This window comes from Dermacentor andersoni, chromosome 9 (assembly GCF_023375885.2).
Source record: "Dermacentor andersoni chromosome 9, qqDerAnde1_hic_scaffold, whole genome shotgun sequence".
Lineage (NCBI taxonomy): Eukaryota > Metazoa > Arthropoda > Arachnida > Ixodida > Ixodidae > Dermacentor > Dermacentor andersoni.
The window spans coordinates 19,864,609-19,880,604 of record NC_092822.1 but is presented as its reverse complement, the minus strand read 5'-3'; the positions used below and the strand labels follow the sequence as shown (position 1 = coordinate 19,880,604).

The 15,996-nt window shown below is 46.8% G+C and overlaps 1 protein-coding gene and 1 long non-coding RNA gene across 3 annotated transcripts in view; one reads left to right on the top strand and one right to left on the bottom strand.

The window, feature by feature from the left end:
* LOC126527186 (phospholipid phosphatase homolog 1.2 homolog) overlaps positions 1–15,996 on the top strand; it is an 81,321-nt gene that overhangs the window by 2,566 nt on the left and 62,759 nt on the right. The window contains exon 1 of one of the 2 annotated variants that reach the window (XM_050174940.3): positions 6,316–6,532. The exons of the other annotated variant lie outside the window; for it this stretch is intronic. The gene's annotated coding sequence lies outside the window, so the exon portion shown is untranslated. Of the gene's footprint in view, positions 1–6,315; positions 6,533–15,996 lie in introns of those variants that run through there. 2 annotated transcript variants of the gene reach the window in all.
* On the bottom strand, positions 4,381–5,988 carry LOC126527198 (uncharacterized). Its single transcript, XR_008611653.1, has 3 exons — positions 5,785–5,988; positions 4,452–4,528; positions 4,381–4,394 (listed from the first exon to the last, which is right to left on the bottom strand). It is a non-coding gene; the product is annotated as an uncharacterized lncRNA (long non-coding RNA).

Genomic DNA, 15,996 nt, shown 5'->3' with positions numbered 1-15,996 from the left:
CGCGTCATTGCCGATGATGATAAGCAAGTGCTGCGTAACACGCGCGTCACTGATGACGATGATGACGACGACCTTGAAGTGTTTGGCACATACCCACTCGCGGAGATTGGCCAAGAGTCGGGCAGGTTTTTACATATGTCACTGGACCACGTCGGAAAATTTGAATTTGTAAACCGTCAACCAGGAGACGCTGTACCGTTAAAATATTTTATTGAAGTAGCAATTACATGGACACTCCAAGCCAATTTCCAGCGTCGTCGTCACCGTGGGGCTGGTGGGGTTGCGGATATATTTAAGTATATGTATCCTAAGATGCTCTAAACCACATTCAAAATGCTGTGGCACTGGAATGGAAGCTAAAGCTGCTGTCCGCCCACAGAGAAACGCAATCACGATGCACAGAATGAAAGATCACACCAGCAAACCAGGAACACAATATTGTGAATACGCACATCCTTCACCACAAGCTTGTCTGCGTCAAAACAGTCTTCTTGGTCCTGAGCTCAAGTGTCAAAGAAAGCCTTATAGTTTAGACTCCAGTGCCACATTATTCTGCAACAGTAGCACGAGGGGTCAGGCACACAAGATCATTGAACCTGCAAACAATCACACTGACTCCATGAAGCAGCTCCACTGCGTACATCCCTTGACATGACCTGGCAACCCTGGACATACAACCACCCGTGCTACTGGAAACAATGCTCAAAATTGGTATTTACTGGAACTGGCTGCTGATGGGTAATTTACCGGTTTCACATACTTTCTTCTCAATGAAAAAAAAAAAAAAAAAAAGAAGCTAAGCACCATGTGTCGTGGTACAACTGAATCCGATGTTTTCGATGGCTTCAATGTTCACACAGACTTAGGACGACATTCAATATGCTGTTTTGTGTCAACCAAATGTTTAATTATAGAGTGCAATAAGTGCAGCATATTGCACGTGATAAATATGAATGGAAACTGTCCGAGCAGGCAGCTTCAGCATTTTTAGAAGCTTGGCTCGAATTATGTGTATTTTCCTGTTAACACTACACCACAGGCTCAGAACATTGTGTTCAGAATTTACCGCACTTCTCCCGTGCTTAAGAAGGTAGGGAGCCCTACAAAAACAAGACAAGTGGATCATGAAAGAGTGCACATCATTTATTTACAGCACACACGCTCGCATGGTTAATTGAAGTCTGGTGGGTTTCACTCTACAAAGAAGTCAAGTCAAAGCAGATGCAGGCACAGTCCAGATGAAAGCACACCAGTCACACATTATCCCTGCAAAACAAAAGCGATGCACCTCAGGTATGCTAAAAGACTACAATCTTCTAAGTGATCTACAAAAGAGGCACTGTTATTAATGAGAAGGCAATACAAAGGCAACCAAGAACAGAAACTTACCAGTACCACCAACAGAGAATGCTTCACATATGCTAAAGCAATGCCTCCTTTACTGGATGCCCGCTGATCTCCCGCTTTCCCATTGTAGCGGCGGTTCCCTTAGTTCAGCATAGATTCCGTGAGGCGGTGCTTGTTGCCTTTTCAACTTCCGGCGGTGGCAGCAGTGGCGGCCGATTGCTTCCGCCGACGCGTTCGCAGAGCCGATATGCGCGGGCGTCTGTTAGCGAGTGTTCTTGCGAGCCTCCGAGACGGTGACAGATGCCATGGTAATCTAAGAGGCTGCAGCACGTGATCTAAGTTGCAGGCATTCATCATGAGAGGCGCTCGCTGCCTTTTCGCAGAGACGAGAAAAGGGAGAGGGCAAGGAACCAAGCTTACTGGACAACGCGGCAGGCATCTGGTAAAGGAGGCATTGGCTAAAGTTTATGCACGTCTGAACTATGGCGTTACGTTGCAAAGAATGGTTTACAATAGAGTTGGTGGAAACTCTGAGCGGTGGATGAACAGCACAGCACAGAAATACAGTCGATGTGCTGGTCGAATGCATATTTTGGTCCTGGTACGTTTCTTCCACTTCACCAGTTAATGTGCCATCTTCCACTAACCTCCTTATGCTCATCTAATATTCCTCTCCAACACAACAGTCAAGACATGCGATGTGATAAAAATGTCGAGTATATACAAGTAAATATGCACTTCCTGATCTAAACTTAGCATACATGCTCAGGTACCCAAGAAATTGGACAGGAGTACAGCTGATACTGTACCGCAGTTCATATGGCACTCAATGCATAATGTGCAAGTGATGACTTCGGCTTGCACTGGTGGCAAGTTGCCTCTTGGTCCACTTTCTTTTCCATTTTTTTATTGTAAATTTCAATTAAAAGAATAGTTAAATTCCCACATTCTTTCATTGGCTTTCTTGTCTGTTGGCTTCATGTGGAAGTAAATACAAATACACGAGTATAACAATGGCTTTGAGTTAGTTTGCCAGGGACCACCACTACCAGCATCTTCTGTGGCAAAGCAGCATAGCAAAACTTGCCACAAGTTCAGTCCAGTCAAGACCAGATCATGAAAATGGTATCTTAAAAAAGATACAGTGCTTGCTTACACCACAAAAAAATAAAGTATGCATTGTTAAGGAATCCCAACCAGTTTGAATCTACATGTAGGTTACATTTGGAAGGAATTTCGAGAAGTTCACTGATAGCAAAGGTGACTGTGGGGGTATTAACATTGGTTGTGAAGTCAAATGCTGGCAAACCAGTTACGATGAGAAATGCCTTAACAAAAGTGGCTTAATGGCTTTGAAACATGGATAGAAATAATATGGCTTTAGCCCTCTTAGTGGCAAGATTCTTTTTCTGACACTCCATAGCACTTGCCAGGTTTTCTTCACATGTTATTCAGTGGACATCTCATGCTATGTAGAAGCTGTTTTTTTATCATCGCTTTCTCTCAGTTGAGTATTTGAGCACACGTGAACAGCTCATGAATTCCTTCATCCATCATAGCCCAGACGAACTGACATGCCACGTCGGTCACAGCCACGACTACCTTTCTGATACTCAGCCCCGGCTGTTCTTTTTTTCTTCTCTTGCTGGCTGAGCAGGGGCATTTCATGCTACACAGAAACTGGTTCTCGGACGTAGGTTTCTTTCTATTCATAATACATCAAGTATTTATAAATCATTGTGCCTGCCTAAGTAAGGACAAACCTGCCACACTTTTTTACCATGGCTGCCCTGCTGCGACAGAGCACTGAGACATTTGCTCCACCTGCAGCTAGAAATTTAACTTACAAGGTACTTTCTTGTATTAAGATAATCTTTCTGTAATGGTACAACAGGTACACAATGTGATTTTTTGCACGAGTTGCTTCTGGAGTGGTAGGATGTGCACTGAAAACACAAAACGAGTATACTTGGGAGTGGCAGTCAAAAGGTTAACGTCATCAAGAGATTAGTTTTAACGAAATACACTAGGGGGTGGAAGTATTGTGACATGGAGAATTGGTGTTCAGCTGAAAAATGTACAAAGTAAGCCTGTACGGTTTCCTTAAGACAGCTTCACAGTGAATGGGGAATCTAATACTTAATGCGGCCACTAATCAACCCATGCCCTTATAACTAGCATGGTCAGTGAGGCACTCTACAGTGATTAAACAATGGTGCGACAGCTGACAGTGAAACCACATTATTCACATTGTCATCAATTTACAAGACTAAGCAATGTAGGACACGGTTCTGCAATAGTCACGTTACGCTGAAAGCTGCAACGCATGCAGAATGGTGAGCGACACTGCATAACCTGCACAGCGAAATTTTTTTTGCCACCTTTATGTGCAGCTTGTAGAATAATAATATCAGGCCTATTCAATTTGCCTGCACCACCTGAACCAGTTCACAAAGTGCTGCACCCTGCCAATCATTTCAATGGTACAGCAATGGCACCCTCTGAACCACGCCGTTTGTCCCAAAAGGTGCAGAGCTAGTTCTTGATTTTTCTGCACCCTCTCTAGTGTCGGTGCAGAAGTATAGGGGCAAAGCAGCAGCGCAGCACATGATGCAGCCCACCGACACAGACACTGTTGAAACCTCGCTGACGCACACTTCCTTTGTCCATGGAAGTGCAAAGTGTGTTCATGCATCAGAGGCTGATCATACCCGAGACTTGGGACCTCTCAAACTGATGCAGTCGGTGCACATTAGTCGGACAAAACATAATGCCTGCACTTGTGAAATTGAGCTGCATAATCACTGAACTACTTGTGCACTGCCGTGAACTGGTTCACAGTGATATGCAGGTGAATTGAACACACGTATCGTTAAGGAGGCTCTGTTCCTAAAAAAACACACCAGCACCTGAGAGTAGATACCCACCTAATCACTCTTCTTTGGGTTGTTTACAGACAGGTAGTGGTACAGAACCACCAGGAGAAACAGGGATACCCCGAGGGCATTTGCAAAGACAGCCAGTTGGATGTCGGTGATCATGGTGACCTGCATACAATGTTACAATAGTCAGACAGCATTGAAGCTGTAACACAAACCTAATACCTTGTTTGTTTGTCTTTTCCTTCATGATTGCCAATAAGTTCAGAGAGAAACACTGGTTTAAGAAGGTTGCAGAAAGCCTACACACAAAGAAAATTTATTACATGAAATGAGGCAGCACATCAAAGAGTCTACTGCACTTTTGCATTTTATTAATACTATCTAGATATTTATGGAGGTTCCAGTGTGAAAAGGAACACCTCATCATACATTTTAACAATTAGTACAGAAGTGCATGTTGGGAAGCACCTTGCCACATTTGCTAAATTTGTCATGTCCAAGTTGTAAATGTTTCATTTCTCTGTAAGAAGTGAGGACATGTAATGGATTGGAGCACATGTAAGAAAGGTAAGAACTGTTGGAAGTAAAAAAATAATACAAGTTGAAAAAAGTATGGCACAACACTTATTACAAGTGTGAGCATAACACAGGTTTGGCAGCGTTGGAACAGTTATGCAAATGTTCATTCGAACGCACATTGGCATGTGGCACGGAAGATTACTAAACATGTGTACTGATAAAAAAACAGAGAGAGAGAGAAACCACTGTAGGTTATGCTGATTGTGCAATGCAAGTGGGTGTTCGAACTTGTTAAACTCGCATTAAAGTGTTCTTGCTCTCCTTAACCTGGCAAGGGATTCAATATAAGCAATATCAAGTATATTCCGAATAAACAAGTGAACAAATAATGATAAATTATTCCAGGACTATGGCGTCCAAAATGAATACTGCTAGTTTACGGAAAAGTAATAATAAAGTGCACGTGAATGCGTTTTGGTCTACAGCCCATTACGAAAAATTGGTGGAGTTCGTTCAACGCGTTTGGTTTAACAAGTTACTAGTTACAGCAGCAAACCATGGACTCAGTTTAGATATCCTGTTTGTTGACCTTAGCGAATTTTCTCGTAGGAGCCATGTTTAGCGAATACGTGCGTAATCGTTTGTTTCCTGCAGTGAGGTTATGTTTGAAGACAGCACTACTTAGTAAGCTACCTACTTGAAATGCCTCTGTTCTGGATATGACCACACCAAAGTGTGAAGAAAACGAACACGTTGTCATTAAATCACAAGCATGTATTCTACACAGGCAATCAGTGAGCAGAAAAAGTGTAAGCAAAATCAGGCTGTATATCTAGGTAAGAAATATAGCACACAACCAGCTAACACAAATTGAAGTTAGAGATATATGCCAGCGAAGCACCGGTCTACGTGTCGCCCAACACGGCAACTCCCTCGCTTTCGCCAACTTCCACTGGCAACAGGCGATTAGGCATACGTATAACAACAGTGATCAGAGAAAATACCAGACGTTATAGACTTTAGCACGACTACAAACCTGGATATTTGCGTGGAAAATCCAAGCAAGCACTCTCCAAAACAAATCCTTCGCTGCGCAACGTCACCACGCCGGCTACCATGCACGACACTCTCGTTCTCAAACGTCTTGTGGTTCGCCGGCAACGCTATCTCATAGTAACAATTAAAAACGTCGTAGTTGGCTATATTAAATATATGTTCAATATTATAAAGCGATATCCGTTAAAATAAGATATCACATGACCGACTAAGCGGACTGATAGATGTATAGCGTTAGTTACACAACCCGCGGCAACACGCCGCCTCAAACTTACAAACTCATTGTAGCAATATTTAAACACGCCGATGAAAGCGACATCTATTGACAAAAAATATTATTATTTTTATCAAAATTGCAGCTATATTTACAATTTCTTTATATATTTAAACACTGTTAAGTGGCGGGCTAGTCTTCAGTTTACGGTTTTGAGTTTTCATAATTGTAGCCGTGGGAGATGTGCCGCTGATGTTATACGAATCTTTGCTAGCGGCGCGACGCCCGAAGGAGGCGCGGCTGGCGCGGCAACAAAGCGAATGGCGGCATGTGAGAAAAAGCGTGAGTGACGGCCTTTGTTCGTTGAATGGTGACCGGCGGGCCCGTGAAGGGGTTTGTGTTGACGGAAGTGGCTGTGTGTGTGGTGTGCGCGCGCGCGGTGCTGTGTGCCTTGGGATTACGGATTAACGGCGCCATTCGGAAAGAAGACGTCGCTGGATGATCCGGAATTCGAGTGAGTAGCGGGAAAGAAAAGTCTCTCCCGCCGACTGTTTCGCCGCCGCTGCTGAAGCCGTGTTGTGTTTCCTTCGCTTTTACGCGATCGCGCGGCTTCGTGGCGAGGAAGTGTTGTAAACGGCGCCGGCGGCGAAAAGCCTTTGTGTGCCGGAATGCGCCGCCGGTAGGGCTAATAGGCGCGCCGCTTCAATTCCGATGCATCATCGGATTGAAGCGCAGCTAACAATGCGCTACACGCAGTGCCTGGCTTGCCGTGTGCATACATTCGATGCTGTATCATTCCCTTGTATTTGACACATACCTAGTGTCCATACGGATCGTTGCAAAACTTTGAGTGCCGATCGATGTTTCAGTTCGTCCGCATTCTACGTTACCGAGATATTCTTTCGTGGGACGTAGGGCCGACGCCTCCAGCTTCTCTTTGTTGCACTAGCTGTTAGCGACAAGCCCGACGTGGTGTCTCTCTTTCGCGTTATTTTAGCCGGCAGTTTTTTAGCGTAGACAGATGCATATCAGACCCCACTGCCGACAAAGCGTTAATTTTTTTTTTCGCCTCAGATTTGTGGGCGTCGCTTTGTCCTGCGTCCTTTGTTCGTTCTCTTCGCCGCCTACTTGTTGCTTGCCGCGCGCGCGCGTCTTCTGTTCTCTCTGATCTCATTTTATTGTGGCAATTTATTCATCGCGAAAGCCACGCCTTGGCTCGAAGAATGGCACGCGAGGTTGACGCTTCTTCCGCCACCGAGGTGGCGTGATCTCTCTGAATTGCTCCAAAGTGCTTCATTGTACTTTCAAACGCCTGGTCAGGCAGCCGCTTGGGAGGCTTGCCGCACGTTGTAGGACGCCGCTTGCAGGGGTCATTGACACCAGGGAAGTAGTAGTAGTTGTGGTTCTTTAGAAAAGAGGAAAGTACATGGTAGTAAGAGTTACCGTGTCTTTCATTCTTTTTGTAACAAACACAGCTACTGTTGTTAATACTTTCCTGGTGTCATTGACCCCTTACTGCTTTCACTGACTACCGGCGATTGCCGCTTTCATGTAGCTCTGCCCCGTGTATTATGCGTATATCGTGAACTAGGGTTTAGCTCTTCTGTTTTGCATGGAACAAGTTTTCTTTACCTAACGGGTGTGCTTTCTTTTATTATTATTCATTTGTAATCAACATTTAATGCGCACGGGCCGTGTTTAGCGCGCGCAGCACACAGGGTGTCGAAGTCGTTGCTCGAAGTTCGGTGTCTATCGGACCGTAGCCTCCAATCCACGGTGGTGGTCGGGTCCTTTCAATAAGCTCGGCCTTGTATCGCGTCGCTTCATTTACTGGCGAGAGGGGGGCGAGAGGACGGGGCGCCACTGAAGTGTTGATGAGGATGCTTGTGATGGGCTTCCGTTGCGCGCAATTGGGTCACTCTCTCGCCTCGGTTTTGTGACTGTTACCGTTTCAAGCTGCATGACGCGGCTTTCGCCTACCCGATTATGCGTGTAGTTAAATGACGCAACAAACGCAATCGAAAACATTTTATCTCGCCAAATTTAAACGAAAATTTGGATTGAAGTGAAACCGCTTATCTAACCTATGCGACAGTCAAGCCGTCCTTGTGTGTGTTGTCATTCAGTTAATTGCACTTTTCTATTAAATAAAATTTCAAAGTCCGTGTGTTTCAAACATGAAAACAATAATGTTGCAGAGGAATGCCACCTGGCCCCAAATGTAAACAAGTGTGGATGATCACGTGCGGAAGACAATTGGGACGTTACTCTTATGCAAAGGTTTCGTCTCCCTAATGTGTTGGGCGCTAGAGTTGTCTTTGTAGGAGTGATGCACAAACAGACAAGAAATCATGAAAAAAGGAATAAATGGTAAGGTAGATTGCAATAAAACGCTGAGAATGATATGTTGTGAACTTTTTGTTGACGTTATTTACTTGTGGATTAAATTAATTTACTTAATTATTAGTGCGTTTTTCCAGCTGTTCCGTCGAGATAATGCTTGCTATAATGGTTAATAGAAATCGCGACTTTACATTCAACGCAACCTGAGCAAAACAGGCTTGTAATAAAAGCCGTTGAGATGCGTTGGACGCTATGTTGCCATCAGCATCCAGAAATCGGAAATTCTATCGCGCCGTTATGAAATTCGGCAGCGCGCGCGGCTCCTGTTGGACAATAACGAAACGACCCGCCAAGCGAGTGGCATGATGTGCGACAGATGGCGTCGGCCGCATTTGCGCTGGTGCTGCCGCCTGTGTCATGCGGCAGAACCTTGCAAATTATTAGTATTGCCCCTGAGATTGGCGCACGACTTTTCTTGTCCCGAATCGCGCAGGCTGTGCCGCGCCTCCGCCTTTCGTGCGAAGATGGCGCTCGCTGTCCGATGGACAAAACGTTGTGCTTCAGCAACAGGTACCAGGTTTAAAACGTTGGTGTTAGATTTTGTAATTACAACAGCGGTGTATGTTATCCGCAAGAAATATATTTCAGCACCTTCCGGCTCTGAAAAGTGGTGTTTAGCTGAATTCCGTTGCTCTCTTATTTTCAGTATCTCCCCTACGTGTTCGCATGGTAGCATTGTATTAATTGTACTTGTTCTTTTTCCCTTCCCACATTTTTTGTTTTTTGTTTCTGTGCCATGTCATCTCGTCCTGGGCTTATTTGCGCCTTTGACCATCGGAACAACTTCATGTTAATTTATTAACATACCCACAAGCCACTCGACTTTGCATCACATGGGGTGATTGGGAGCGAGCATTTAGTGTAAGAACGAAGAAAATTAAAGGTAAGCATAAATGCCGGAATAAATGAAGGTCGTGCAATGAACACGCAGACACTTGAGCAACTAATGGAATAAACAGCTGCGGGGAACCTAGAACCGTGTTCGCAGCATCGTGTTCATCGGCGAACGTTTCTTTGAAACTAGGAAGCTAGGTTTATCAGTCTGCACTCATTTTATCGTCAAATGTCTACACACGTGTCGTGTATATACAGCGTAGACCCGCGGCCTTAGAGTCGTGGCGTCACTTTCCTGCGGTTTGGTGCGGTGATGGTTCCATCGCGCGTGGACTTCGAGATGAACGGTGTTGGATGAGCCCCCTCCCCACCTTTTTTTTGGGCGGGCGGCTATCGGGCGTTCGTTTCCCACGGCGAAGCCATAATTACACGCCATGCTGCCTGGGCGGGGGGGTATGCGCGAGAGAGGACGTCTTCGCCACGTGTACGTAAATTGCTTGCCCCCGACGTGTTCGGAAGCGGTGAACCTGACTGCGTCGCCGCATGTTTGGTCGGAGTTTGATGGCAAGCAGTTGGGACGAAGCTCGGGCGACTGAATGGGCGGTTGCCTCCAGTGGTGAATCATCAGATTGGTGGCGATATTGTCATCATCCGCTTTGAAGCGACATGGTGGCACGTAACACCAAACTCGACCTTATTGCCTTTCTGGTGGTATCCAAATATTTTTAAAGAAAATTTAAATGGGGAGTTTTACTTGCTAAAACCACATTTTGATTACGAGACACGTCGCAGTGAGGGTCTCCCGCCCCCGAATGGGGAGGACAACGGAGGTTCGGAGAGGCAAGTCGAAAAGGTTTTCACAATGATTGAGCGTTTTCATCGAGCGGCCGTGGCCGAGGCACTCCTGTTTCGACCCGTCTTCGCGTGAACCTCTGACAGCGCGTGAAAACTTCACACCTGGCGCATGCGATCGAACTCGTCCGCAGTGCTGGCGTCTTCTCGTTGCCGCTGCGTACAGCCGTTCTCGAAGCGAGGCGCCTTTGCCGTGTTTGTTTGCGCAGTTCTTTCACCTTCGTGCTGCAGAAAAGGAAGAAAGCAACAGTATGCGGCGGGCAGGATGTTGTCCTCCGGGAAATTACCGGTTCTTGACCCCACCTTGCGTTGCCGCCTCGTCGTTCGTATCGTATGCGGGCGGTTGGACCTGTCATCTTGGGTGCAGCCGGGACTGGTTGGCGTGCTATCTCGGCGGTGGCACGGGGGAGCGGCGGTGGTGGGTGCTTTTAAAATTAGCCGGAGCTTCGGGAGAGGTGCGTGGTTGTATAGTTGCTTTGACCTAAAAATTGCGCGCGCTCGCAGTGAGTCGCACGTTTTTGGCTGTTGTTTTTTGCGTGGTCTCCGATGTAAAGCGAGAAGAAGAAAAAGCGCGCGGAATTCTCTACCGTATCATTTTAGGCGAGGTGCCTGCGCCTCATTTTCACTTCCAACAGTGCTCCAGCTGTAACCAGGACCGAACCTTTAACTTAACTGACCCTAAATATGAATGTTAAGTGGCATTAGTAAACGACATTAATCAATTGGCCCGTTGCATACCTGCCAATTCTCTCGAATTTGCCGGATATTTTACGAATTCGGGCTAGTTATGCAGTTTTATGAATGTTGCTTCACCTTTCGCGAAAAATGTATTCTTTGCGAAATTTTTAAAAACTCTTGAAAGATGCGGCGAGAAATATTGAAAAAAAAATGTACAGAAGAAACTGCTGTGGTACCTGTGTCGTCGTCTTGTGGCAGGGCAAGGCGGTGAACACTGGCTGCTCGTTTCGCCGAAGCTTATTCAAGCAACTTCCCGAAGCACTCTAAATTTGCATAAGTAAAGACGCTGAAAATGTCAGTGATCTAAAAGCAGTGTAGTATGTTGTGCCTGTAGCTTGCAGTTCCCTATGTGCTTCGTCTAAACGTAAAAATGCATGCGCGTCCCACAAAATGTGTGTGCTCAGGGCAGACAGACAACGTTGCATGTTACTCCCCTCTCGTGGTCATTCCCGTGAGTGTTTCTACGATATCTTAAAGCTCGCTGGTTCAAGCTGGCAGAACTGCACGACCTCAGTAAAAGTGGCGATGCCACCGTGTAATTCGCGTACCAACTCGTCGCGACGTCATTGATTTCTGACGGCGTCTATTACGGGCCCCTGGTCAATCGCGTATCGGTAAAGAAAGGCTACGCCGCATTCCAAATGAAATAAAAAATAAGGAAATTTCGTAACCATACACCAGCGTACGGTCTGGAGGTGAAAATCTAGATTTGGCCTTCGATTTCTTCAGTAGTAATCAATCGTTTCCCCGTAAAGCGAAGCAAAATAGAGGTTCGAAAAGAAAAAAAAATACTTCTCCATTCTGAACCGATTTAAGATGTTGCTTTATGGCAGGCTTACTTCTGGTAACTGCTGCACGTTACGCATTTAGAAGGCGCCCGTTGATCATTTATGAAAGTACGCCCGCTAAATCTGTCGCGCGGGTTTATTCAGCGCACTCGCGTTTTGTCCTTGCGCAAGCTTTCACGCCGGGTTACGAAATTTCTAGCGCATATGTCAGCGTTTCGGCGTAGCGATGCTTCGTTTTCTTTACATTCCTCGGACGACGTTCGCTTCTGGCGTATTGCTATTTTGGGTTGGAGCTTACATATGCTTGCTTCGTTCGAGGGGACCGGCTGTCGTGTTGATCGAAGCGACGTAAGGAACGGAATTCTTCGTCGAGATATGAACGCGCTCCGCGCGGCCTAAATTTATCCCGCGTCGTCTGCTGCGCAGCGTCACTTCTGGCCGTCCACCGACGGTTTCTCAATAATGCAAAGTCACGCGGAGATTACCAGGTGCGGCGCGCATTTTCGCGAGGCGTCTAGTTTCGTGAAACGCTGTTCTCCGCGTGGAAGTTGTAGCTCGTGCGTTTTGTCAGCCGCGATAAATTATGCAGGAAGCGTCATTGGCGAACAGTTTAGGCGCAAACGCGGGCGATTGAAGGTCGCTTCGAAAGAAATGTCTGCCTGAACAAATTGCGATGTTTGGTAGTTCCAGGCTGCGTTAGATGAAACTGCGTCGTCGTGTAGTTCTGCATGGAAGTTTCGACGCTAAGTATTATGATGAGGTATGCGATACGCATGCATGCATGCAAGTACTTTATTGCCAACACTTTGATGGTTGAAAGGAATTGAAGGACTGCAAGTCGTTTGCTTGGATTTGGGCGCACGTTAGAGAACCTCAGGCGGTCAACAAAATTCAAAAGAAAAATCATTAGCACTATACAGTAAGAAGCTTACTTATAGTGAACTGTTACAACGCTGCATAGCGATAAATATAAATTAGAAGCACATGTTAACGTCGTGAAAACTGGTAGGAAACACGACTTGGGAACCCTGAAAACTGGCTGCCAGTTTGGCGCGTTAGTTTCGCCGAGCACAGATAGATGGCGCCAGGGTGACCGCGCGCAACGCGCGCGGGCTCTGAACGGCGCCGGCGTGTTCTTTCGTTTGTGGCTGTTTTGCGAACTCATATGTTTCCGGCCGTCTGCCTCCTCAGTAGAGACTCAGAACTCAGCCTTAATGATGATGATGAACTGTGCTACTGCTGCTGCTGCTGCTGTTGCTGTTGCTGTTGCAGCAGCAGCTTTGTGCCTGGCGCTGTGTGTTGTTTCGTATCAAGTCAATTTCGTATGGGTTGTGTGCTTCGTCTTCGTTTCTTGCTTCATTCTTTCCTTCTTTTTTTTTTAGCCTCAGCTCGCATCGTTTTGTGCATTCTGCTTTTCGCACGTGCCAGACGCCACTGAAGAGCCGCGTGAGAGAAAACACACACACATGCACTCGGTGCTGTTGAACCCCGTTGCCCGAATAAGCTTGCTCGCAGGCACGCCTTGGCGCGCAGTAAGAGGTGTTTTCTTTTTATCCCCCGACGCGCCCGAAAGTGTGTATATACGGTTCGCGAGGCGGCATGCCGTTGACGTTCAAAAACAAACTACTGCAGCGCAAGTGTGTGAAGTATTGGAAGATCTTTCGTAAGCGAGAACCGTTTGTTTAGTCACCGGTGCTTCCTTGCGGTTAGGACCGTAACTTTTTTTACAGCCTCGGCTCTTAAAAGGAAGCTAAAGGAGACCGATAAGCGAAGCTAGATACTCATCGGGGACACTGAAAACTTGTCCTATCGCGCGCGAAAAAAAAAAAAAGAAAGCAGTTGTCGACGTGGCAGTCACATTCCCGCACCACCCGACCCTTGAGATCATGACTTTGGACAGCATTTCGTCGGGACTAGTTAGTGATTTATTGATAAACGAGAACTACGTTCCGTGCGGATTGCCGGAAACGTAAACGTGAGCTGTCGCTATTGAAGCAGCGAAAATACGTAGCAGTTATTGCAGTTGACCATCGCTTGTTTTTCTTTCTTGGACGCTGGTGTAAAGCGCTGTGAACGACGTAATCGTGGAAGTGTCACGAGATGTAGCTACAATTGTTGCAACTGCCGCCCGCGTAGTTACCGCGAAGTTCATAGTAAATCGAACCCTCCTATCATTTCTCGCACAGAAAACGCTTAATTTTTGTTCCCCCATGGTTTCTGTGGTCTCATTGTCGGTTGCCTCCGTATGGTTGTTACGAAATGGAGAATTAAGATTCGAGGACCCAAATGGCTTTAATACCCATGAACCCAACGTCTGCTTGGTTTTTGCCGAGACCCAAGTCGGGGCTTGGTACGCAACAGAACTCATGCCCACCCTTCTTTTCATCGCTTAGTCCTGGCACGGCGATCGTGGCAGGGGGGCCGCGTAGAGGGGCGTGTTGTGAGGCGGGTCGGCCAGGTTTTGAGTGGGAACAATAGTTTGCACTTCGCTGAAGCGACCTCATGGGCACATGAAGGGGAACACCGCGAAAACTTCAAATTTTCAGAATAATTCTTGCAAAGCCTTCGTGCTAGTGATTCCTCGCCAAAAGTGTTTGGTGTACTTTCCAATGTAGTCTGCGGACGAGAGTTTCCGGTTGGAAAAGCGGCATTGCAGGGCAGCCGACTGGCATTTTGCTCGTGCGCCTGTGCGCTTAGCCAACACTTAGACAAGCCAAGAAGCTGAAATAGTGACTACGGGTGCAATGGCAACAGCAGCATGCTTTATATCTATGGCCTGAGTGCTTACTTCAAATCATCGCGGATGAAAGGACTGCTGATTTGAGGAATGCACCCATTCTCGTTAACGCTGCTTTATTCTAGCCAACAACATATAGCCTGGATATATGATATCCGGGGTGCCCTCTGTACGGGAGCTATGAATGTATTCTGTGGATGAGTTTTCTGGGACGTGCCAAGCTTTGCATGACTGCCAGTATAGAGATGTGGGAGAGATCCCTTGTGAAAAATATTGCTTGCAACAGCCTTCATCCTCCCTGATAACTTTGTTCGGAAGTAACATGATCTCATTAATGCGTAATAATAATAATAATAATAATTTGTATTGTGTAGAAAAGCGTTTACGTCCATGTGCTGCCACACCCTAAGCACACATTGGTTCGCCAGGTAGACCTAACTTCTAGATCTATTATTTTCTTTCAAGGACTTGCCACAAGGCACGTACAAAAAATTAACAAAAGGTACCAAATAAATGCAGGCAGTCCTGTTTAGCGCAGGTTACTGGCTAGTTTTTTTTTTTTTTTTTAATTTTAAGCCTCCTTGGCAGCAGTGAATTAACGCACTTAGCTGTGGGGTAACGGACAAAAAATCAAGAACCCTGGACAAAACCACTGCATCACGGTTGGGCGCAATACGGAAAGGAACAACGTGCTGTGTCCGGAAACGTGGCGAACTCCGTCAATGTTCGTCGGTGCCGCTAGTGTCGTCGTTCGCCGGCAGATGGCGCCACCGCCCCGCCCGCTCGCCAGTCGCTTCCCTCGCGAGCGCATGGCGGTTGTTTCGCGGCTCTCGCGTGGCGATCGAAGGGCAGGCACCAACGGAGGGGCCAAGGCAAAGCCAAGTCGAAGGAGGGAGCGGTGGCGGAAGGGTGTGGGCGAGGTCGTTGGAGGCGAGCGAGGACAGGGTGGGGGAGGTCTTGATCTTGACCTGCAGTGACCTCGCGAGGCCATTGTTTCGCCGAAGAAGAAGAAGAGGCAGCTCTGTGCGCGCCTCTGTTCTCCTCCGCTCGTAGCCGTCTCTCGTCACGAGCGGGCGCTCGACGACAGCACGTGTGCGCCGTCCGATTCGCGCCGAGCGCCATGGCTGTAAAATCCGCGCCAGAGTGCAGCCGTAGCGTTTCCTGAAGAAAAGAAGAAATAAATCCTGCTCCAACAGCACGACACGTACAACTGTATCAACATCAACCACAAAAGAAGGGCCAGCGCTCGGCTACGAATCGGAATTTTATTCCTGGAAGACCACTTCTTTATATATATATATATATATATATATATATATATATATATATATATATATATATTGTGAGACGAGGTTTAGGCAGCCAGTCTCTTCTTTTTTCTCTCGAGTGAGAGCCCCACCACCAGGCCCCAAAACGGTGATGATGAGTATGTACAGGTGAGAATATGAAGCGTATGAATAATGCTCACACTAATTTCCCGGCACGCGCAAGCGGCCAGCCAGGCCGCGACTTAGCCAGGAGGGGAAGAAGAGCGCCGCATCGGTGATGGAGAGCGACGACGCGGGAAACGTAATGAACCGGCAGTGTTGAAGTCCTGTGGAGATGGGGAACGTCGTGGATAATAAT